The sequence below is a fragment of the Mauremys mutica genome, chromosome 7, assembly GCF_020497125.1.
Source record: "Mauremys mutica isolate MM-2020 ecotype Southern chromosome 7, ASM2049712v1, whole genome shotgun sequence".
Classification (NCBI taxonomy): domain Eukaryota; kingdom Metazoa; phylum Chordata; order Testudines; family Geoemydidae; genus Mauremys; species Mauremys mutica.
In genome coordinates, this window is record NC_059078.1 from 71,320,282 (window position 1) to 71,345,139 (window position 24,858).

The window sequence follows — 24,858 nt, forward strand, 5'->3', positions numbered from 1 at the left end:
TGGAATGGGAAAAAACATTTTTTATAGAGCAATCTAGCTCCAGTGAGGGATATTTGTTTTTCTTTAAAACACAGGAGGAGTTTCATTTGTCTCCTTCAAAGAGCAGATTCTCCCCTGCAAACTAACAGCTTTCCTCTGTCCACAGGGAGAGCTATTATACTTCCTTAATGTGCTTCCTGGACTATAAGTCACATTGACTATTGTTTGTAAGAGGCAAGGCTTTCAATGCTTATAGTCCAAGCTTTAAATTCAAGCAATTTATTAGTATTATTTTTGTGCTCCCTCACTCATCCTCTTCACCCTGGAAAGAATGAAAAATGGAAAGGGGTGGTATTTTCTTCTTTCAGTGAATATGAATGTATGCTGGAGTCAGAACTCCTCCATCCTAGAGAAAAGGCCTATAGAATGTAAAGTAGAATAACTCTTCAGGGTCAGATTTTTAGCTGGAGTCAAAAAACATTCTACACATCTGAATGTGGGGTAGTACAAAGGTGGGTATGTCTGCATGGTCCAGCCCCTTAGAATAAGTTAGAGAAACCTGAAGGCTGCTCTAATCTGTGCATGATTTCTATGTCTCCAAAAGGGCTTTGTAGCAGCCATGGATAATCAAGGATGCCCTGCCATGCCCACTTCCACCCACTATACCCCCCCACCCCAGGAGGAACTCCTATAGTGTGTCTACATCACCTGAAGATCCCCCATGGATGGGGAAATCCTCCCTTGTGTGGCTGGATGAGCTGATTTTAGGGAGCTTTGCACTGTTGGAATGGCACAGTTACTCAATGAGGACAGGATCTATCCTCTAGAATGTGGTTCTCCCCTCTCCCCACCTGTAGTGGGGCAGATTGCCCCACTCCCTGTGAGAATGGGCTGCAGCAGGCCAGGGCGCCTGCGCAGACAGGGCTTATTATGAGCCAATCAGAGAGGGGCTTATTGTGAGCCAATTAGGGCCCAGTTTAGAGACAGCCAATCAGGGCCAGGCTCAGAGGTATATAAAGCCTGCCCAGAGCTGGAGCAGTCAGTCTGTCCTAGGCCTTCAACAGGGGAAGGTCAGTCTCCAAGGGAGGAGACTAGCACCACAGATACTGCAGTGCTGGCCAGGCTCGGGGAGGCTAGGGAGCTTGAACCCGTAGCCTGCCAGGCTGCAGGCCCTGAAGGGAAGGGCCTAGCGGGTGCACGGGGCCGTAGGGGAAGCGGCCCAGGGAAACAGACAGCGGAAGGGGAGAGAAGGACAGCGAGGCTGACGCCAGAGGGTCCCTGGGCCGGGACCCAGAGTAGAGGGCGGGCCTGGGTCCCCCCTTCACTCCTTGCAGTGCACCCAGCCATTGGCCGTAGGGAGTGGCCATATTGCTACGCCAGATCCCTGACAAGAGGGATTGGACTCAGAGGGTGGTTGGACATAGTGACTGGGGTGTGGGACTGCTGATCACTGACCCCCCCCCCCCGGAAGGGGGTGCAGATGGACTAAGGGGCACTGCCAGAGGGCAATGGCCTCGAAGAGGACGCCGCCGAGCACGTAGCAATGCGGGTCCAAAGACAACAACAGAGGACAGAATGACGGATGGGACACCACCAGGAGGAGGCGCTCCACTGGAAAGAGCTAATTCCCAGAGTCACCAGCAGGAGGTGCCGCAGGGGTGAGTCCTGACCCGTTTACACCACCCTATACGCCTTTTCTCTTTTTCTTTGAACTATCCTACAGAACTGAAAATAAAATATTATTGGGTGCAGAATTCTATTAGATGGCTCAAATATCCTATAGCGAGAGTATAGCCTCTTTATTAAATTCTGTAGCTTCTTAGAATTCAGAGGCCTAAGAGTTTAATTCCTATTAAATTCTATAGGACTGTTCTATGAGGGAGGGAGGGACCTTATTTTGTCTAACAGAGTGCTCATTCCACAACCTCTGCTGCAGTGTCTGTGTGCTGACAAGGATGAGAGTGGATCCCCCAGAGATGAATACCATTTGGCAGGGTGGGTCAGTCTGTCTGGTTAACCTCCTTTACTCTCCTCATCCCCCTGCTGTAGGGACAGCATACAGTAATTAACTGCTCCATTTGTGGGACATCCACAGTTTGTGATAAATGACACTACTCTAAACACCAACCTGCTGCCAAACATTTGAATACATAACATTTGAATATAGAACAACAAAAAGAAGCCATACAATAATTCTTGTTGGATTGGAGCAAGCTATGGAGTAGTTAAAATAAAACTGTTTTGTGTAATTGAGAACCTAACACTGGTCATTGTAGGGTTAAGCTACTTTACTTTGTAGTAAAACAATGCATTCTGCAATTTGGAAGACAGTCCATTAGTCACAAAGAATGAGTAATTCTCTTTTCCTATTCTGGTCAGTGTGGGAGGGCTAATACTCATGCTGATATTAAAGGAATACAATCACAGAAAGCAAATTAGGTTTTAGATGGACTAACCATAGCCTGAATACTCCTAGGTCCTTTCCCTTTGGATAGCTAGTTAAATTGTATTTGTTTGGTTTTTTTATTTTATTTTTAAGGTTCTGTTTCTCTTAAATAAAATACATATCAGAAAATCGATTAATTTTTGACACATTTAGCTATTTTTTGTTGTAATCAAATCTTTGAAAGACTATATTGTGGTAATCTGATTCAGAATATAAATAATGATATATTGTGTGTGAATTTTCTGCTAATGGTATGGTATCCCGTAAGTGCATCATGAGAGTGCAGCCTTTGGTTACTAGCCATCAATCCACATATTTTGGCTTTGTAGGAAATGTACCATGTGATATTAAAGATCTGGTAAAGCATAATATAGTAGAATTTTTCTCCAAGCCCCATGTTTTTCATTGACTAAGTTTCATAACCTACTTTCTTCCTCTGGAGATTCACTTATCTCAACTTTTAAATGCATTTCAGTCAAAGGTAAACACTTCCCCCCCCACCAATCTCTTCTTTCCTTTTTTAATGCTATTCAAGGTGCCAGGTTAAGAGCCCTAGAGACTTAAAACCTCTGTTCAGTCATAGAAATACCAGTACTGCAGACACTGACAGTTGCAAACGTCTTCTCACCTGCCCCACCAGTATTCCTCAACCCTGACCTGGAGACAACTCCTCTGCAGGTAAAAGGGTAATTCAGTCTTCATGTCCATTTAGACCCTGACTTCTCTGGGCTGGTCTACACTACGGGGGAAAATCGATCTAAGATAGGCAACTTCAGCTACGTGAATAACGTAGCTGAAGTTGCGTAAGTATCTTATATCGAATTACCTACCGTCCTCACGGCGCGGGATCGATGTCCACGGCTCCCCATGTCAACTCCGCTACCGCCGTTCGGGTTGGTGTAGTTCCGGAGTTGACAGGAGCGCGTTCAGGGATCGATATATCGCGTCTAGATGAGACACGATATATCGATCCCCGAGAAATCGAATGCTACCCGCCGATACGGCGGGTAGTGAAGACGCACCCTCTGGCTCAGACTGTCAGCATGGAGGCGAGTGGAAACAAGAAATCCACTCTTACACCAAAGTCGTATGATGCCTTCTTTAACATATGCATGTGTGCACATACATTCTCTCTCTCTCTCTCTCTCTGTGGTCTTGTTCTGAAGTTTGCAAGAATGAATGCAATGTGCTAGGAGAACTCCTTAATCTTTGCTGCAGAAGACCTTAAACTCATCAAGTGAAAACAATCATTCCAGTAATTAAAACATCATAATTAAGATGTTTTCTTCTAAAACAGTGGCCCCAGAACTGTAGTCATAGGACTACGCAGACTCCCAGGTGGCCTGCAGAGATTGGGCTTGTCCCTGGTTACAAGATCCCTTGACAGAGAGCCTGGAGTCTTGTTGGGTTGGGTCTTTGTTTCTATAGGCCTCTAGAACTGCTGCTGGCTGGGGGGCTTGTCTAGGTTAGTAGAGGAAAAGAGAACAAAGCAGAAGGAAAGTATGTGCAGGGAGAGAGAAGTAGTAGTGGACCACATGACAGAAGAGCATGGGGTTGCGGAAAAGAGGAACAGAAGAGATGGGAATGAGAAAATGAAACCAGAGAAAATGTAGAAAGTGTGACAAACTCTTAGTTTTAGAGTAACTGCTCTGTTCCCACTTCATGGTCCTTTGAGGTTTCTGGCTACCAGCAGTTACTACTTTTGGGTGGAGACCTGTCTCTCTTCTTCACCAGGGTTTTAACGCTGCACAGCTCCCTGCCTTATGCTGTGATATCCTCACCAATCTGCCTCATGTCCAGAGCCTGTGTGTTGCTTTCTCTCCAAGGGCTATGAAGAATGTATTGCCAGCAATTACAAGTTACCGCACAGCTCTTTCTAAGCAAGCACATATATTCTTAAGGTAAAAGTAGTAAAGGGAAATCTCATAAAAACCCATAAAAGTTCTTATACATTTGCTAAAAGCCTACCAGAGTAACCCACTAGTCTGATGAGCCCCTAGCAGACAAAATATCAGAGGGGTAGCCGTGTTTGTCACCTACTACAGGACAGGCCCAACAAGGAAAATAACAGAACACCACTGGCCATCACATACAACCCCCAGATAAAACCTCTCCAGCGCATCATCAATGATCTACAACCTATTCTGGAAAATGATCCCGCACTCTCACAGGCCTTGGGAGGCAGGCCAGTCCTCACTTACAGACAGCCCCCCAACCTGAAGCAAATACTCACCAGCAACTACACACCACAGAACACTAACCCAGGAACCAATCCCTGTAACAAACCCCGTTGCCTTCTCTGTCCCATGTCTACTCTCATAGGCAGCAGGTTTGTATAATTTTTGGTGGGGCCCAAAATGGTGGGCCCCCCCCCCGCTCCCGCCCTGTAAGCCGATATAAAATGAAGCTACAACGCGTCAGTGCCACAAGATTACAAGGGTCAATTAAAAGTGGAAAGTCAGAAGCAGCACTTGCCTACTTCAATATACAGTATTATATTTTGTTGCACCTGTTGTGATGAATTGGGAATGTTCTTAATATTTTCTCTGAATACTGTGTGGGTGCCTCAGTTTTCCCTGCAAGATGCCAACTGAAGGTGTTGGGGACAAAGAGATCAGGTGGCCTCCCTGTCCGGAAGAGACACAGAGGCCAGAGGAGGGAGTGTCAGTTTGGAGCTGGCTGGGGAAATGGGGAGAGAACCAGAACTTGGTTCTGGGCTCCCCACCCTCCAAGATGGACCTGACAGAGGGGTTCTGTTTTCTGTACCAACAAGCTCTGTTTAAACTGTGTTCCCGTCATCTAATAAACCTTCTGTTTTACTGTCTGGCTGAGAGTCACATCTGACTGCGGAGTTGGGGTGCAGGGACCTCTGGTTGCCCCAGGACCAGCCTGGGCAGACTTGCTGTGGAAAGTGCATCATGTGGAAGGGCATGCTGAATGCTCTGAGGTCAGACCCAGGAAGGTATAAGCTTCTTGCCCTGGAGACAGTATGCTCCAAGAGAGGAGGCTCCCCCAGAGTCCTGACTGGCTTTGTATGGAGTTGTTCCAAAGCATCACAGCATCCCCTTCCACACCGTGCACTTCCCAGAAGTCCACACAGGCACTCCCTCCTCCAGCCTTTGTCTCTTTTCCAGGCGTTAGGAGGCCACCCGGTCTCTCTGTTCTCCAACACCTTCAGTTGGCACCTTGCAGGGGAAACTGATTTGGGAGAAATGAAGTAAAAGCTGCCCAAACCGAGCTTGAGCACTCCTAAATTTTGAGGTGTTCAAATCTGGAAGGCAGGTGCTGGGGGTGGGAGAGGGCTGTGGGCTCCATGGGGGAGCATGGCAGCAACTGTCTGGAGCTGCACGGAGCCAGACACGCTGGTCTGAGTGGCACAGTAAGCAGTTTGGGGGTTGGAGAAGAGGTACAGGGTTCTGGGGGGCAGTCAAGGGACAAGGAGCAGGGGGGGTTGGATGGGGCAAAGGTTCGGAGGGGCAGTCAGGGGACAGGCAGCAATTGGATAGGCATGGGAGTCCAGGAGGTTTATCAGGGGACAGGTAGGAGGGTCCTGGGGGGAAATTGGGTGGGGTCTCAGGAGGGGGCAGTTGGGGACAAGGAGAAGGGAGGCTTAGATAGGGGCTGAGGTCCCAAGGGGCAGTTAGGGGCAGGGGTCTTGGGAGGGGGTAATCGGGGGACAAGGACCAGTGGTGCTTAGATAGGGGGTGGGGGGTCCTGGGGGGCAGTTGGGGCAAGGGTCTGGGGGGGGCAATCAGTGGCCAGGGGCTAGGATTCAAAGGGCTCTGGGCTGCTGACAGCCGTGGTGAGCCCAGAGCCCTTTAAATCCCAGCCGCGTCCGGGAGTCAGAGGGCTCTGGGCTGCCTGCAACCACGGGGAGCCCAGAGCCTTTTAAATCCCAGCCGCGGCCGGGAATCAGAGGGCTCTGCGCTGCCCGCTGCGGCGGGGAGCCCAGAGCCCTTTAAATCCCAGCCGCGGCCGGGAGTCAGAGGGCTCTGGGCTGCCTGCAGCCGCGGGGAGCCCAGAGCCCTTTAAATCCCAGCCACGGCCGGGAGTCAGAGGGCTCTGCGCTGCCCGCTGTGGCGGGGAGCCCAGAGCCCTTTAAATCTCAGCCACGGCTGGGATTTAAGGGCTCTGGGCTCCCCGCCGCAGCGGGCAGCACAGAGCCCTCTGACTCCGGGCCGCGGCTGAGATTTAAAGGGCTCTGGGCTCCCCGCCGCAGCGGGCAGCGCAGAGCCCTCTGATTCCCGGCCGTGGCTGGGATTTAAAAGGCTCTGGGCTCCGGGCGGCTGCCGGCAGCCCAGAGCAGGGGAGAAACCTAGCTCCAAATATTGCTGGAGCAGAGCCCCTGACTGTGAATATTCCTGGGGCTAAAGCCCCAGGAGCCCATATAAGTTGGCGCCCATGTCTACTCTAGCAACACCATCATAGGACCCAGCCAGGCACACCACCAGAGGCTCATTCACCTGCACAGCTACTAATATGATACATGCCATCATGTGCCAGCAATGCTCCTCTGCCATGTACATTGGCCAAACCAGACAGTCTCTATGTAAAAGGATAAATGGACACAAATCAGACATCCGGAATGGTAACATACAAAAGCCAGTAGGAGAACACTTCAATCTCCCTGGGCACTCAATAGCAGATTTAAAAGTAGCCATTCTTCAACAAAAAAAACTTCAAAAACAGACTTCAAAGAGAAACTGCAGAACTACAATTCATTTGCAAATTTAACACCATCAATTTGGGCTTGAATAGGGCTCACTACAAAAGCAATTTTCCCTTTCTTGGTATTGACACCTCCCACATCAGTTATTGGGAGTGGACCACATTCACCCTAACTAAATTGGCCTTCAGCATTGGTTCTCCACTTGTAAGGTTACTCCCTTCTCTTCATGTGCCAATATATATTTATGCCCGTTTCTGTAATTTTCACTCCATGCATCTGAAGAAGTGGTTTTTTTTTTTTAAACTCACAAAAGCTTAGGCCCAGATAAATCTGTTAGTCTTTAAGGTTCTACCAGACTCCTCGTTGTTTTAGCAGACAAAAGACTTTCCAACCCTTCTGCAAGGGTTAGGGCCCCCTTTGAACATAAGGTGCTTTATGTTTGCTGGATCCAAAATCAAGGCCCTGATCAGTTTAAATACAGCCTTTTTATGCCTAAAGCCCTTTATTTGTCTGTTGGCCTCTGGACATCCCAGTTTGAACCAGCGTATGCAAGCCTCCCCAGAATGTGGTACCTCTTTGGAAGTGTTTACCACCTAAGTGATTCAATGGGGTTGCAATATCTGCCACATCTCCCTCTAAGTGAGTATAACTAAAGTGCCTGGCTGGAATCCTAGGGGAACCCATAGGTTTATCCCCTGGGTAGTCTGACAGCCAAAATAAAAAAATTATGGCAATTGACATAATAAACGTTCTGCTAACAAGCTAGTACACATCATAACTACCATCCATACAGTCGTTTGATGACCATCCCATATATTTTCTCTCTTTAGAACCTGTTGGGCAGATCTGTAAGGGGAGTTCTAATGCACCTCCTCTTACCTCTGTCACCCAAACCTTTGGTTGTGAACTTGAGATTTGGTCCTCTGACTCCCACATCCCATCTGTTTTTTTTTTTAGGCAGTGTGTGGTGTCGCTTGGTTCCTCAAGGTGTGAGGAAGCACCTTTTTGGACAAAAGAGTGAAGAAAAGACAAGGCTGGCTCCCTGTGAAGCAGTTCTCAACCAGGTACTGCATCAATAAAATACCCTACACTTTTCCATGTATGTTTGCCACAAGGAAGTTCTGTCATCTCAAAGGGAGGAGAAAAAGGTTCCATGCTTGTGAAGGGATGAGTTTCCCCCATGAAAAGCTCTCCATTAATGTGACCAAATTTTTAGAAATCCTCTGTCCTAGGCAATTCTAAGTATGTATAAATAAATACACTAAAAATCATGTGCATGCTGTTCTGGAGAAAGTGGTGGTCTGCATTTGTTGGCCTGTGGCTGGGGTTTCCTTGACACTTCATGGTTTATAAAATAGTTATAAGAACCACAGCTGCAGAATTGTTTAGTTTGAACTTAATGGGGAAGCAGGTAAGTGACCAAAATAGAGCATAATTTACACAATAGGAGAGTACAGTGTGCAGAATCCAAGAGAGGGTCTGCTGAGTGCCTTGCACAGGCAAGCTCACTTGGAGCCTTTAATACCAATGAAAAACCTAATATTTGTGGCTGACAAGGAAAGCTATTTTTTTTACAGTCGGTAAACAAAGCATAATAGTCAATCCCCCATGCCCTCACTTATTTCCAGGCATTTCTCGAAAGGTCAATTTTCTCAAGGTGTGACCTTTAGTTTTTGGATAGAAAAGATGCTACTCTTATTGGCTCTGAATTGAAATTGTCTGCACGGTAATAACTTGGAGAGGCAAGAATATATATACATCTATATATTTGTACTGAGAAAGAAGATACAGTATTTGAGTTTTTCAGAGCCTACAATAATCTCTAAGGCTACAGACGCATCTCTGCCAAATAGCTGTAAAATTAAGGCAAGTTTAATTGAAATGAATCCATCAATCAATTACTGTATTCCCTTTTTAAGCCTTCTTCCTGTAGAATCTTAAGTACAGTTATCTATCTATTTCTCATTAGTAAAAGCAAGTTACTAAAGCTAGAATTGCATAAAGAAATGAAATCTCTCCTTCCTGTACTTGAAAGGAATGTGACCCCTGTAAGAACAAAGTGAAGGAAAGATATTCTCCAAGCTACTTCTACAGTGGGTAAAACAGTTGCTAAAAGGAAAATCTGAAATATCAAAGTGGCACTACCCAAAGTAAGGGGGAGGATTTTTATAAAAAGTAATAAAATTGCAGATAAAAATTAAATCCCACTATTTTTTTCTTTTAAAAGATTTATGCTCATGGTTTTCTGCCATGAGGTATAGGGAGCAGGAGAACAAGGATTATGTATAATATTCAGTTTGGTGAAACTAAAAGGGAACATGCAAAACTGTTATGCTTCATGTTGCTTTAGCCTTTAATGCATAAAGGGCTGGCACGTTATTGGACGTCGTGGTTCCCAGTCTGTCGCACAGCACACTATCCAGTCATGGCCATGTTACTGAGTGACTGATATACAATTGTTTGCCTAAACATGAGGGTTTATTACTAACTGCTCAGCTGTCATCTTTGTACAGTAGTGTGAAGAAAAGGAGGAGGGGGAGACATTTGGAAGGAAAAAAAACACTCCAAGCCTTAGCACTGAGTTCTTGTGATGTCAAATGAGTAGGAGTGCCATGTGGGAGGCAGAGGTGTATGGATGGGGGCTGACATTTTCAGAATGTGTTGCTTGTGTTCCCGGTATTTCACGTGTGCCCACTCATGGTATTTACAGGGGCAGCCCCTGTGTGATTGGGGGAAAAAACATTTTAAACAAATATCTATTCTCTGAACTGATTAAAGCAAGAACATATTCAGCACTTCACAGTGGTCCTTTATGTAACGGATTTGATAGCTCTGAAAGCACAGAGTGCCACTTCACTGAAATGTGTTCAGTTTCAGTTAGAAGCAAAGTTTATTAAAAATGTGAGCTGCTGAGCCAGTGCATTGGCCTTTCGCTAGTAATCTCTAGAACAAACTACGGACCGCACAGTTCATTCACACACCTCTATCAATGCAGCGTATCAGCTAAAAACAAATATAACGTGGAGGACACTGGATATGCTACAAAACTCACTGGACGATGTGTCTAGCTTTGGTTCACTCTCTTTTTAAATTTGGGGGAGTGGATGGGCAGCTGCATTTTTTTAAACAAAATTAACATGGTTGGAATAAATGTTCAAGTGTTTGACAAAGAAGAAAATGTTTGACTTTTTATGTCCATATTATTGAGATATTAAAACCCTTACTACCAAGAAGAAAATGTAATAACTTAGTGTTAATTTCTAAACTGAAGTGTTAGGGGGCATAGTTAGTAAAATGAGTCCCTGTACATGTCACATGATCTGTATCATCCCCCTGAGTCATAAATCTTTGGAACATCTGTTGTTGTTGTTATACTCATTTTCAGTTATGCTTTCCACTCTCCAGAATTTCCTAGGGGACACAATGGGTCAGTTAGCAACCTGAAAATGGTCCTCAGCCCTAATTTAATCAATGTAGTGGCAAACCTAATAAAATAGGCCATGTCACCTTGAAACCTCAGTACATTTTGGTAGGTACACTCCTAAAGGCTATGACAAGGATGTTAGTTTGGGTATCCTTAGGACATTGTGCAATGGTTTGTAGATGTGGGTAAGAGGCAAAGGATAATCTCAGCTCCATTAAGATGAGAGGTCAAAGTCGATGGTCTCTTTCTTACATATCAAACATCAAATGAATTCTTTAATAGCCCTCCCTCTGCATATAAAATTGAAGCATTTCCAGGAGAACTGCATATGCCTCCATACGTGTTCAGACCTGCCAGCTACAGTACATCATAGCGAATAGTAAAGTAAAATTCCTATTGTTTTGAAATTGGTTCAATGGATTAGAATGCAGACCAAGACTTGATACAGATCATACATATCCAGAAAATAAAACTGTTACCCCAAAGCAGGTCATTCGTAGTGGGGCTTTAGCACGAGATATGTGTTCCAAGCCAAAGCACTTCCACTTTTGATTCCCTGTAATGGCTTTATATTTTATTCTGAATTGCCCCTTCCTAGAAACATATACAAGTAGATCACCTGCTCTACCAGTTAGTGACACTTCTGGAGGTGGAAAGGGAGGCCTTGTAGGATTTATCTACTTACCTAGATAGTTCTTGTGCCCTGTAATGTTTTTTTTTCCTCCTCCTTCTAAGTTTGTGTCTGGCTGAATTTGCTGAGTGGTTGCCTCCGTAGCTGCCTGAGTAGTCTGTTCCATACAACACATAAGGACAAAGCTCTGGTAGTGTGTGGTCTCTCCTTAGTTTTTGTGCCCTTCTCTTTTTGAGGCAATTGCCTTCCTGAAATTTTTAATCTGATGACCACTTTCACTATGCTCAGACTTACTTACAGCAGGTCTGTGTCTTTTCTAATGAGAAAAATTCTAATCATCCTAACTTCTCCATACTGTTGCAATTTTAGAAACCCTTTGTTTGAGCTGTCCTCTTCCAATAGCTTGTCCCAACCTCCAATATTGCTCCTGCAATATGATGCTTCAACCATAACCCAATTTCTTCGCATGATCTCCCCATCTCCTTCCCCTTCAATATACACTTCAGGATGAGTGGGAGCTATGTTGGTGTCAAACCAAAAAACAAAAACAATGTGTGATGTAGACGTCTTAAGGACTTTTAAATTGTTTCTTGGATATTCAGAAATTGTGAGCCTTTTTTGAGGAAGAATTATTGCCATGGCAAAAATATAGTTCAAGAATCTACCACATCCTATTGAAAACCTTCTATTCCCTTTGCTTTGACTGGGAATAAGCTTTCAACTATCTTGAGAAGTTTAACCAGTTCCCCCTCTTCACTCTTGAGCAATTACATCTAAGTCCTTTAACTTAGAACGCTGTTTCTGAATTTCATTTTCAATTACTGAGGTTTTCTGTGTGAGGATTTTCATAAATTGCTCTGGAAATTTAAATAGTAGAGCAAAGCATCTTATTCTGCCTATTAATCCTGCAATTACATGGCTGCAGAGTCTTTTTACTTTTCTTAATATGAAGCTTAAGCCCCCTTTTCTGCCACTCCTCCACATAACCCGTGCACTGAGGATTATGGACATGCCAGTAAAGTCCAGGTTTTTTAAATCTACATTCCAGGCTTTGTAGTTATGTGCAACTACTTTTCACTGCCTCTCTTTAATAAGCTTCAAGCAAAACAATATTTCATTAGTTAATTTGCAAATGGTTTCTCGTGGGATCACATAACTCACATGAATCATGTCCACATCCATCAGTTTAAAGCATAACTAAACCGGGCTGAAAAACTGCTACTCTGTCTCACTCCAGAGTATTTGTATTCCTGATGTGGACTTCATTGCTGAGAACAGAAATGCAGGCTTTGTTTGTTGACTGATGTGACATCTTGGATTGACCATCTTGGTTATAACAGTTTTATACTGATAATATTCCTCAGCCATCTTCCACATTTTCCAGACATGCTAAACCTGACAGGCCTGAAAAATTACAACTCTCACATTCTGGCTGGCTTAACTTTTAGTCTAAAAATAACTACCATGATTTGATCTTACAGAAAACAATAAGAACAATTATTTTGCTGTATGGTCTATCAAAAAAAGGGTATTTCATTGCAATTCAATGCCCCGCTACTAATGACTGTAAAGCCTCCAGTACTTCAGAAATCCACTTTCCTCTTTCTCTCATTCCCTAGGTCTGTATAGACCACAATGGAGCAACTTAGACTGAAACTCAGGTACAGCCATGCTAAACAGCCAGTTCTTCCTCAAACCCAGTTTTATTAAACATCACTCTTCCTAATACTTAGGTTAAATAGGCAGATGATTGCAAAACTCCCCACCTCCCACTGAGCTGTGGGAAAGAGACCACACTCAGTGATAAACCTGCAGCTTTTTACCAGTTAGACATTTTGCTCTTCATTTGTCCACCTCACAGATGCACCATGCTCGAGAGAGGTTCAGACCAAAATCCTGGATCTAAAAGAACTTCTAACTTTGGCCAGGAGGAGGATTTGCAATCTGAAGCTAGATCAAGATACAAATTTTGGAAATAGCTCCCATTTTTGTAATGAACAGACTCCAAAACCTGGATCCAAATACTGCTGGTACCCTGGTGTTCAAAAGTTGAATCTGAATTTTGAAGCCAGGGCATCTCTGTATATCATGTACAATTTCACACCTTATTGGACAACCAAGTACTAGCTCACTCAGTGACTGTAGCTTGCAGATCAGTATTTCTATCTTTTATAGTAATCCAGACAATATATTGACTTCAAGCAAGAAAGAGACTTGTATAAGAATCATAACATAAAATAGACTTGGTTTCCATTTCTTTACAGCAGCTTTGCACGGAGCTTCTGCCATTCAGCCTTTCACATCATTTCATCAGTGCGATTACTCTCCAGTACAACGGGTGAATTAAAAAGTTGCATCACTGATTTTAATTGCACTTCATATGATACGCTATTTAGGTATCCGATATGAATGTTGTACTATCTGCTTGACTGGATAAACGATGGCTGTTGTGCCATCACTGTTGGGAGGATATCTATGGCAACACATTGGTATACTATTTGTATTTGTCTCATAGAACCATAGCAGTATATGACAACAGAAAATACAAAGGCACAACATTGTGTAAAACTTACCGGAGTCTCAAGAAACATTTCTTCTTGTAATCAGGAAACCCAACTGGTTGTCTGTCCCTTCTATCTACTGCCTCAAAATAGATTTTTGTTTTATTTTGCACCCATCTCTCAAATACCCAAAGCGTATCTGGGATTGACTTGAGCCCTTGTTTGTTTCGCTATAATTATAGCCCAGAAAAACTGAAAGTATTGCGTGGGAGGAAACCGTGACAGCCACAAGCTTCCACCACGTAGAGATCACATGCTGCGCTTTGTGGGTAGTAACTGGGAACTTCCAATTCTGTCTCAATGTGCTTGTATTATAAAACAAAATGAAACCACATGTGCTTAACCATTGTGGGAACATGAGAATTGCCATACTGGATTAGACCAGTGGTCCATCTAATCCAGTAACCTGTCTCAGACAGCAACCAGTAGCACAGAGCTATAGGCAGTTATGGGATAACCTGCCCCCAGAGAAGGTTTCCTCCTACCCCAGCGTACTGAGAAGTTGGCTTATGCCCTGAAGCATGGCTGTTTGTATCTTTCCCATCATTCTCATTTGTCTTTTTAGCAGTAGATTTCCCCAAAGTTTGGTTCTGCTTGTTAATTGGGGAAAAAACAAATGCCCCGAAATAAGCTTAATACTTCTCATGGAATTATGGGCGCAAGGGACACAGATTCAGTAACTGTGAACCCCACTGGTATTATCATCAGTTGACCATTATTGTTTTGCTGATGGTAGTGTCCTTAATGTGCTAAGCACTTTCCAGAGATTCAATAATAGATCAGAATCTGAATAAAAACACATAGATTGTAAGCTCTTTGGGGCAGGAACCATTGGTTCATTCTGTGTTTGTACAGCGCTTAGCAGAATGGGATCATGGTCCATTACTAGGTCTCCTGGGAACCATGGTAATATGAATAACAACCACTACTAATAATAAAGAATGGATGGTCTCTGCCTGGAGGAGCTCAGAGTCTAAAGATGGATGGACAGATGAGAGGACAAGTCAGGAAATCAGAATAACAAATCAATAAGACGTACTATGGGCACCACTGCAGAAGTAGGCTTTCAAAAAAGATTTAAAAGTGAATAGGGGGGGAGTGTTTGCAGATAATTTCAGAGAGGGAAAGCAGTCAACCTGAAGCTTGATAAGGGAGCAGAAGAAGGGAGGGATCTATTTACAATCATGTCTTAAAGGAAGTGACCAGTAGATAGTGGATGAGGAGTCAGTGGGAAAGATGTGATCAAAATAATGGACAAGGTATATTTACTTTTAGTGGCAATGTGTGTGTTTGAGAGGCCAGAAATGTGGACATTGAGGTAGCCAGGCCAGGATATAATGAGAGACTGAACAAGAGATTTGGCTGTGGGGATGGAAAGAAAAGGACAGATGGTAAGGAGTGAGAATCAGTAATATGAAATTTCATAGTGAGCTATTGCCAGTCTGCAACATCCATTTTCTGTCTATTCCACACAGCAATCAGTGCCCCCAAAATAGCTCAATATTCTTTCTGTGTCATCCTAAATGTTATCTTAATATCTGAATTCATTTTCAGCCAAGTACATGCTCTCTGTGTGATTCCTTCCCAATCAGTTTCTTATAGCAATCTAGCCCCGTATCAGTAGTTTCAGGTTAGAAAGAAACTTTAACGTAAAATTATAATGTAAAATAATACTTACTTTGCATTTCTTTACAGCAGCATTGCACAGTGGCTCTGCCATCCAGCCTTTCTCAGCAGGTGGACTTCCAGCTATTTCACTCTAAGATTTTTGTCATGAGTCTTGCCTTCTTCCCCTTAAAATGAGGGGTGCAATGGATTACTATTCAGGATACACTATTGTTTTCCACCCACTTCCCTGTAACGGTGGTGTCAGAATTACTTTGAAATGCACAGTTCTTGGGAGCTGAGGGTTACAAGAAAAATGGAGTAGAGAAGCATAAACTCTGGAGGAATGAGGGAAGAAAGGTGTGGAGAGAAGGGCAATGTGGAAGGAGTGGGCTTGGCAGGGGAAAAAGGAACCAAGAATGAAGGTGGGTTTAGAGGGGATCCTACAGCTGATAATATTGGAACAAAAGTAGAATCTAATTTGATGCTGATAGTGGCTACATAGCCAAGCTGTTACACAGCTTGCTGAACTACATCTCACACGAAGCCTTGGACTCTGGAAACTCCCTTAATGAGAGGAAGTATGTTGACAAGGGCAGGGGTAGGATTCATTCTCCTTTCTCCTTGAAAATTGCTATGGATCTTTAAGGAAATCTGGCAGCAGAATCACATCTCATTAGAAAGATGAGTAAATCACTGGATTTCATTTTTGAATTTAAAGGTGTGACACAAAGGAATGAGGCAAACCAAAAACCACTACTTTGACACCTTCCCAAGGTAGAGTCTGACTGAGAAAATGCAAGTCCCACTAGGAACCAATGAAAAATAGATGGTTTCAAAATTGTTAAAAGGTACATTGTAGAGAGAGACAGGGAGAGAATTTACCTTAAAAAAAACAAACCCCAAAACAAACAAAAACATGTTAGAAGTTGTTTGGTTTTCTCTGGTTTCTAATTGGACTTGCCTTATATGCTACCTCTCTAAGATGGAAACCTCCAGAAGGGAGAGGATGAATTTTCTAAATGGAAAAAGTAGTAGGTATTAATTTTTAAAACATGTATTGTGCGTATTTAGTCTTACAGGCTGATTGAACAGATACATAAAAATCAGCATTTGTCTAAGTATGTGAGCAGTCATGTTGTGTTCACCTGCCTAGGTATTTTCAGGATTGTGACTTTTTTCAGTAAATATTTTCTTTGTTCCCGAGGTATTACAGAAAAATCACTGTAGTTTTCCTTTAACTTTCTCTTGTTATCAGAGATAACTGAAGGAATCTCATTTGCTACAATGTCACAATACCCTCCAAATCTAGCCCAGGATAAAAGGCAACAGTTTTTTTAGTTAGCCCACTTTTGAAGGGAATAACAACACCTTCTCATCTTGGTTCACATCTCCAGTAAATTGGAGTAAATATTTTAGTGAGATTTCAGCTGCAATGAGGCATAGTAAGGAAATTTTGTGTCTGACGCTAGCTCAGGGTCAGAAACTGAAATGAAGCATTCTGACCTTCCTCGGCTGCACATGGATTCATTGAGTAAGAGATCTTTTGGAAGTACTCCTCAATCCCCTGCTGTGCCACTGAAATGTGGGTGTGCTCCCTAAAGTCCTGCTTCTGTTACTTTGCCTCCTCCTGCCTGCCACACCCCTTACTGAAGTGTGTTGCATAACCTAGAGCCGTGATTCTCAACCAAGGGTACGTCAACTCATCTAGATCAGTGTTTCTCCACCTAGGGGTTGCAGCCCCCATCAGGGTCACAGGATGGGTTAGGGGAATCGCAAGCGCAGGGCCAGCATTAGGGGGTGGCAAGCAGGACAATTGCCCAAGGCCCCATGCCACAGGGGCTAAATTACATGCTTCAGCCCCTTCACTTGGGGCTCAGGCTTCAGAGAAGGCTCACAAGTGAAAAACAGGCTCACGTATCGCACTGAAATATAAGTACAATATTTATATTCCAATTGATTTATTTTATAATTACACGGTAAAAATGAGACAGTCAGCAATTTTTCAGTAACTGTGTGTTGGGACACTTTTTTTTTATTTTTATGTCTGATTTTGTAAACAAGTAGTTTTTAAGTGAAGTGAAACCTGGGGCATTCCAGACACATCAGATTCCTGAAAGGGGTACAGTGGTCTGGAAAGGTTGAGAAGCTCTGCTTCTGTTCTGGAGCATTGGCCCAGCTGTTCTGCCTGGCTGCAGTTGTTTGGGAGATGGAAATGTTAAATTAATTTGGATCAGATTTTAACCTATAGAAATTTGCTTTCACATAATCTAAGGCAATTAGACATATTACTTCAAAACAAATGAATATCTTGAAGTGTTATAAGCCAAATAGGGCAGTGCTCAGATACCATGCTGTTGAGTAAACCTACAGGCCTGAACACTAAGGCCAAAAAATTCATAGATCCAGTGAGGCCTACATTGTCAAAGTTGACTTGCAATTACTTCCCTTGGGCTTCGTTTTCGGAGGGCAGTTGCTCAGCATTTTCTGGAAAAGCTTTTTGAACATGTCTCCTGTCCAGATGGGTACTCAAAATCATTAGTCACCCTATGGAAAAACCTGAAAGTATAACCCAGGGTAGGTCTGAACTGCAGCTGGGCATGTGCTTTCCAGCCCAGATGGAAAGACTCATTAGCTTTGCTCTATCTAATGCTCTAAAAATAGCAGTGTAGCTGGGGGTAGCACAGGCAGCTACCCAGCAGCTCAGGTTAGCCCCTCAGTACAAACCCACCCAGACTCCCTGGGTACATACTCGAGTGGCTAGCCCGAGTCACCACCCATGCTACCACCGGTTACACAGCTATTTTTAATGTGCTAAAACAGCAGAGCAAGTATATGTCTGTCTACCTAAGCAGGAAAACATGCTGCCAGCGGCAGTGTAGATGTACCCAAACTGACTATATACATAACTGAAACTGACTTCCTTGATTTTCACTGTCCATGCTGAAGGAAATGCAATGAGTAAGTAAAGATCTTAAGAGAGGCAAGTGTAAATTGTGTGTGTGTATATATATATATATATATGTATAAAATATAGCTCTATCACTTTTAATAATGTAAGGTGGTATCAGTAATATAGGTAAAGACATACTTTACAGCACAGGATTTTTAAACTGATAATGTCACTTGAACAGCTGCAGACTATGCATAGTTTGGGTGAAGATGGGTTCCGTAATAGAAAAATTAGAAAATTGTGAGTATAGTCGTGACTGAGAAGAATATCTGTAGTCCACAGGAATTTGGTAGTATTTCTTTAAATAGTCTGGAAATTGTCTAGTGGGCCTCCATCTTCTGTTGCAGAAGGCACCAGAACCTAACAGAAGGGCAGTTTATACATGTAGCTAAGACTTGTATATTAGCATATACTGTGATTTGGAACCAAGTTATGTTCTTGTGGCTTCCTCATATTCTTAATGTTGTGTAGAGAGCAAAGATAAGAACATTATCTCTCTTTAGGAAAGCACTTAAGCACATATTTAAGACTAGAGCTGGTTCAAAATTTTCAGATGAAACAGTTGTTCATCAGATTAATGCAGATTCATTGAAACTGAAACTGTTGGCGAGACAGTGCTGGGTTTGAGGGAACTCCTGACTCTAAACATTTTTGGTTAAAAAAAGTTTTGACGTTGAACTGGAAAGTTTTTTGAAAGCTAAATCCAAACAACTTTGCATTTTAAAATATTAGCAAATGATAAAATATTAGTAAAAGATAAAAATGTTAAAGCAAAAATGTGACAATCGAAATCAAATGACCCAAACTGATTTTTTTTTTCAGTTTATGAACATTTTTGAGATGTTGACCTTTCACCTCAATTCAAGATAGGAAAAGATTTCAAACATCAAAAATTTTCATAGGGTAGTAAACCCGTTTCCACTCAGCTCTATTTGAGACCCATTGAAGGAATCATACTTATACATTTTCCTGAATTGGGGTGGATTTAGGTCCCAATCTAGGATAGAATTTAAGACTGTGACCCAGGAACTCCAATGGCACAACTGCTATTGGCTCCTTCCATGGCAGAATATCATTCTTTTTCCTCCTTCAATTTACCCATGCAGAGTTTATAAGAGGAATAGTTTATAGAGGGGAACAATATTGGATTTGCTTGAGAACCAGAGAACTAGGAATTAGGGACAAATTCTAATCCCAATGAAATCAAAGGGAAAGTTCCTACTGACTTCAGTGAAACCAAGATTTGGCCCATAGGAATTGCTGTGTTGTGGATTACACAAAAAAATGAAGTGAATTCAACAGTTCTTCTGCCACTTTGTACTCCACCTCTTTCAACCACATATCGTGCTTCAAACCCACTGCTTAAGCTGACTGAGCTCAAGTTGTCAGGAAGCAGGCACTGGCCATATAGGGCCGAGCCACAGGGTAACTTAAAAACATACAGGCAGCCAGTTTCTCCTTTTGTTCATAGAACTGTTTCCTGATAGTAGTGATGATGAAATAGACCACTGAGTATTTACGACGGGGGAAAAAAAGCACCCTACATTTTATGTAGTGGAACAGATAAAAATAAAATGGTACTTCTGCTTTGAAGAAGTGGGAAATTACAGTAGACATAAAATTTCTCAGGGTTTTTACACCTTTTAGAGTGTGTGCGCGTGTGTGTGTGTGTGTGTGTGTAAGAGAAATTACAAAAAAACCTACTGAGACCCAAAATAAACTGCTGGATTTGGGGCGATGTTTTTGGTACTATGAATTGACAAGCGTAATTGCTACCAAAGAGTAATTACAGCAGTGATACCTCTTCTGCTGCACTTTTTCTTGTCGAGATGCTAGGCTAACATAAAATTAATGTCACATAATATAGCCTTGTAAATGCACAAGTGGTGTTTATTGTTGAGAGCAGACAGATTTTTTTTTTAAATATCCAGGAACCGTAAATGCCAAAGTTTTAAAATAAAGTACTACATTTCCCCTGAGCACAGTTAAACTGCAGGACTGTAAACCAAATCCAACTCAAGTAGCTTGAGCCATGATTAATACTTCCAGTTGTTAACGGTGAAATAGACTAGTCCTATTTTTCCCCATTTGGTTGGATTTCTCTGCTTTTGAAAGGGACACTGTAAAGGCTGCTTTTTCCTTTGGCTTTCTTTGTTTTCTGGACACTTTGTGAGAGTGGTGAATTATTGGCAAAGGGAGGCTGGTGCATGATGTTACTGATGGCATTGCTGCACTTTACTGTTGGTGGAGTGTTATCATGAAGCTATGCCAAGGGCTCCTATAGAAGATAGACAGGCACCCCCTTTTTTAGCATTTTATTTATTTGGATTTATACAAATGTTTAAACCATATTTTCTTCTTGAAGTTTATAAGCACTCAGAAGCTTGACACAAAAATGTGTTGCTTCAGCGCCAGTATTTCCCCCTGTTAGGCATTGGATCGTTATCGTGGGTTTGCTCATAGGTGGTGGGCTGCTGCCATTGATTCTGTTGTTGTTAATGAAACAGAAAAGCAACACATTTTAGGGAAAAGGGCTGGGGGTGGTGGGGGAGGGGAACAGGAAGGGGAGTCCACACAAAATTTGATAGGATGGGAAAACTTTCTGTGCTAGCTGAGGACCAGTGAGCAATCTGCTGTTATAACACTGACTTAGTGGTAGGCAGCTAGAAGGTCAGCATGGTAGGGACTATCAAAAGCTGAGGAGGCTGACTGGCAGCCAGGAGACTGGAGTGTTGAGGGTATTTTGAGGTGCTTTCCAGTGCTGGCTGGCTGCCTCTGGAGAAGCCGGTGGACTGGGAGTGGCTGCAATATTAAAGACACTGGTGTGTTGGGAGTTTGGCTGTAATACTGTATAAACAGTGATAAAGATGGCAGATTGCTGGTTGCTGAGGGACCAGAACAATGCCTGTGACAACTGTTGTAGATGTGGTTAAAATAACTTGCCAGTCCGAAATACAAGATCTCCCGTGAGCGGGCCTTGCTTTGGCCTTTACAAGGTACTGTTTCCCTGTACTATGGGGGTGCTTTGGTTATGGGCCTTCAATAAGTGCACTGGGATGCACACCTGTGCCCCGGGGTCCTGTTACAGGGCCACATTCAGAGGGTCTAGTGCCAACGATCTGGTTAGATGTTACTATTTTCAGTCAGGAAGCTCCTTTTGCGTACTGTATCCCTTGTGTATAGAGATGTGAGAACGATGTGATGATTACAGAACCAGTGAAAATTTGGACACCATTAAAAATGCTGTTGCTGAAACTAGTGACTGTCTGCAGCAATCTGAGCATCCGTAGCCCGGCTGTATAAAGTGTTGCTCTTAGAAGATGGGTTGTTATCCTGGACATCAAAAGGAGGAGTGGAGGGTCATGAGCACCATACTCTTCCCCAGGGCCGGCTCCAGACCCCAGCGCGCCAAGCGCGTGCTTGGGGCGGCGTGCCGCGGGAGGGCGTGCCTGCGGAGGGTCCGCTGGTCCCGCGGCTTTGGTGGAGCATCCGCAGGCACACCTGTGGGAGGTCCACCGGAGCTGCGGGACTAGCGGACCCTCTGCAAGCACATCTGCAGGAGGTCCACCGGAGCCGTGGGACCGGCGACCGCCAGAGCGTCCCCCGCGGTGTGCCGCCCTGCTTGGGGCGGCGCAATTCCTAGAGCCGCCCCTGCTCTTCCCATATTACTAAATGGGAAAGGAGTCCCTGGCTAGATGCCAGCTAGAAGAGAGAGGAAGTTCTAGGCAGGGCATTCCTGGTAAGGAAAAAGTTGAGAACCTCTGCTTTAGAAAGTGGCTTGTAAGAAGATTTTCAGAAACTGCACTTACATGAACTTTGGTGTTCAAATATATTTACTTTTATTGGCTTAAATTTAGAATAGTTAGATTACTGCAACAAAATAGTGGTGCTTTTGTAATGCACAGGGAATTTTTTTAAACCAATCAGTTATTTACATTTATTTAGTTACATTACTATTTACATTTCCTGGAGAAAGTTTATATTTCTGTTCTCTCTGAGCTATGACCTTCTCATCTGGTCCATGAATCAGATGTGCTTACTTTTACTATTAATTGAAGCGTAATACTAAGAAATAGGAAGTAGCTAAAGGAGGCACCACAACACTGTTACATCTGATTTGGGGCTTCCCAAGGTTAGCCCATGCTCGTCTACCACAGCTTGTTTCGTACCGAATAATCTCACCCAGGAAGGTTGCCACCAGGAAGGGGGAATTTTGTTTTCAGATATAGATTTTTTTTTTTGTACCTGAAAGGAAAATCATTTATTTTTGTACTTAAAACCAAGGATGCTAAAATGGAAACTAAATTTGATCTAGTTGTGTGGGTTAGATGCAACTGAAAATTATTGTACATACAGACTGTGTGTCTTCCTAAAATGAAGTTAAAATTGCTTAAAGCTGTAACTGGTGCATTACTTACAGAGAAGTCTGGCCTGAAAAGGAAAGTGGAAACTCTTGAAAGCAATAGTAGGTAGAATTTTTAAGAGCCTAAGTGATTTAGAAGCATTAATCCCACTGAAAGTCAATGGGATTTGCAGTTTAAGATGCTTAATCACTTTTGACAATCACTCCCAGTAGGTCTAGAAATAGTTCAATTTCAGTTGCATGGAAAGAGCCCTCTGGATTTTAGATCAGACTTAGTTTTCAACATTGGCTACTCTCTGAATGTAGATTTGATTCTCCTCTAGAAAATGTATATCTTATTCCATCTTATTTTAAGTAATGGGATGTTAAAAGTGACTTTGCACTCATTGTAGAGGGGCAGGTTCGGTCAGCTCATCATGGGTTAATCACACTGAAACCATAAGATTAACCATGACCAGCTGAGAAAGTTAAACACCTCCAGCCCCTGTCTATACTGACTACAAAGTCATGTTTAACATCCTGTTTCTTAATGACCTAACTTTCTAGTGCCCGTATGGTCTGACGGTCTGATTTTCAGAGGTTTTGCGTGCCTGCAGTTCCCATTCAGTACCATAGGACTTGGTGATGCTCAACAGTTCTGAAAATCAGCCTCTAGTCTTCCCCTCTCTCTTCCCCTCAGTTTTGCCAGGTGTAAAATGGAGATCAAACATAACAACCTCATACTGCTGTTCTTAAGGTACTTTTGAAATCATGATACAAAAAGTGCCATAGATGTACACAGCAATTGTAAGCCCCAGGGCCTGAAGGCTTAGAGGGTTGCTCTCTGCTTTCTCTATAAAAGGGCTAGCTCTAGCCAGCTTCATTTTAATGAATTATAATGTTGCTTACCCATAAATCTGTCCACCGAGATTTTTGCTGTAGTTGGAATCTGTTTGGATTGTGTAAACACCAAAAAATATTACTGTGCTCATGAAAGGGCACAGGAATTATGCAATATCAGGGCCGCCCAGAGGATTCAGGGGGTCTGGGGTCTGCGGCAGCAGGGGGCTCCCCGCCGCTGAATTGCCGCCAAAGATGCTCCGGGGGCCCGGGCCCCATGAGAGTTTTCTGGGGCCCCCAGAGCGAGTCAAGGACCCTGCTCCAGGGGCCCCAAAAACTCTCGTGGGGGGCCCCTGCGGGGCCCAGGGCCTGGGACAAATTGCCCCACTTGCCCTCCCTCTGGGCAGCCCTATGCAATATATGCCCTCGAGGGAGTGGGTCACTCTGAGTTTAAAGGTGGTGGACTTTGGTTGGTAATGAAATTCATGCTCAACAGAGAGAGGGGAAAGGGGTTCAGTTCTGGAGTCCAGGAGCTCTATCCAGAGGAGCAGGGATTCTGTCCAAGTGTCCTGCTTTGCTCTGGGTTCATTACCTGGAGATTGTGCCCTGTGTCGAGTGGATTGACTGGACCACTGGAGACACAGAGCTGACTTCCCATTCATGCAACAGATGGCAGCAGAAGGGTTGCATGAGTTGACTTCATAGCTCCATGACCCACCAAGCCAGTGGAAGCTGAGCTCATATCACAGAACTGCACCAGGGCTGGGTTGGAGCAGACAGACAGAGAAGCATCCCTTAAAAACTCTTTACTATTACTAGTCTAATTGACCCATGGGTGGGGTTCATGGCGGGACTAAGAGTATTAGACCTCCATAAGTCAGACCTTTATTTGGAACTGTGGGGTAGAGCAAACTCTTGATGCACTGATTTGGGTTTGCTCATTTCTTGTGTGTAAATATGGAGTGTTATCGAGTTCCTTTTAATGGATTTTCTGCCTTCCTCCCCTGCCCAATAAAAAGATACTTGTTTCATGTACCCAAGGATTCTGAGTGCTTGTAATTTTGGGGGAGAGGGGGAGGAGGAGGAGGTACAACCACCTGCAAAGGTGACCAGGAAGGCTGTTATATTTTCCCAGAGCTAGAAATATGGATGTGGCTCTGGGTGAGGGGTTTGAGCCATAATTTCTTTTATTTTAGAAATGATTTGACGGAGATGATGCATGTGGAACTCATTAACAGCAATGAAAATATTGCTCCTCTGAATGCAGAACAGAGAGCAGAATGTTGCCCTTACTGACAGTGTTGACAGACCATGATCCCTCTCCACATAAGAGCTGTAAGAGTTAATGTGCATGAAGTGAGTCCGTAAAAAGAAATTTATTTAACGTTCCACTGGCCACAGGAGGACT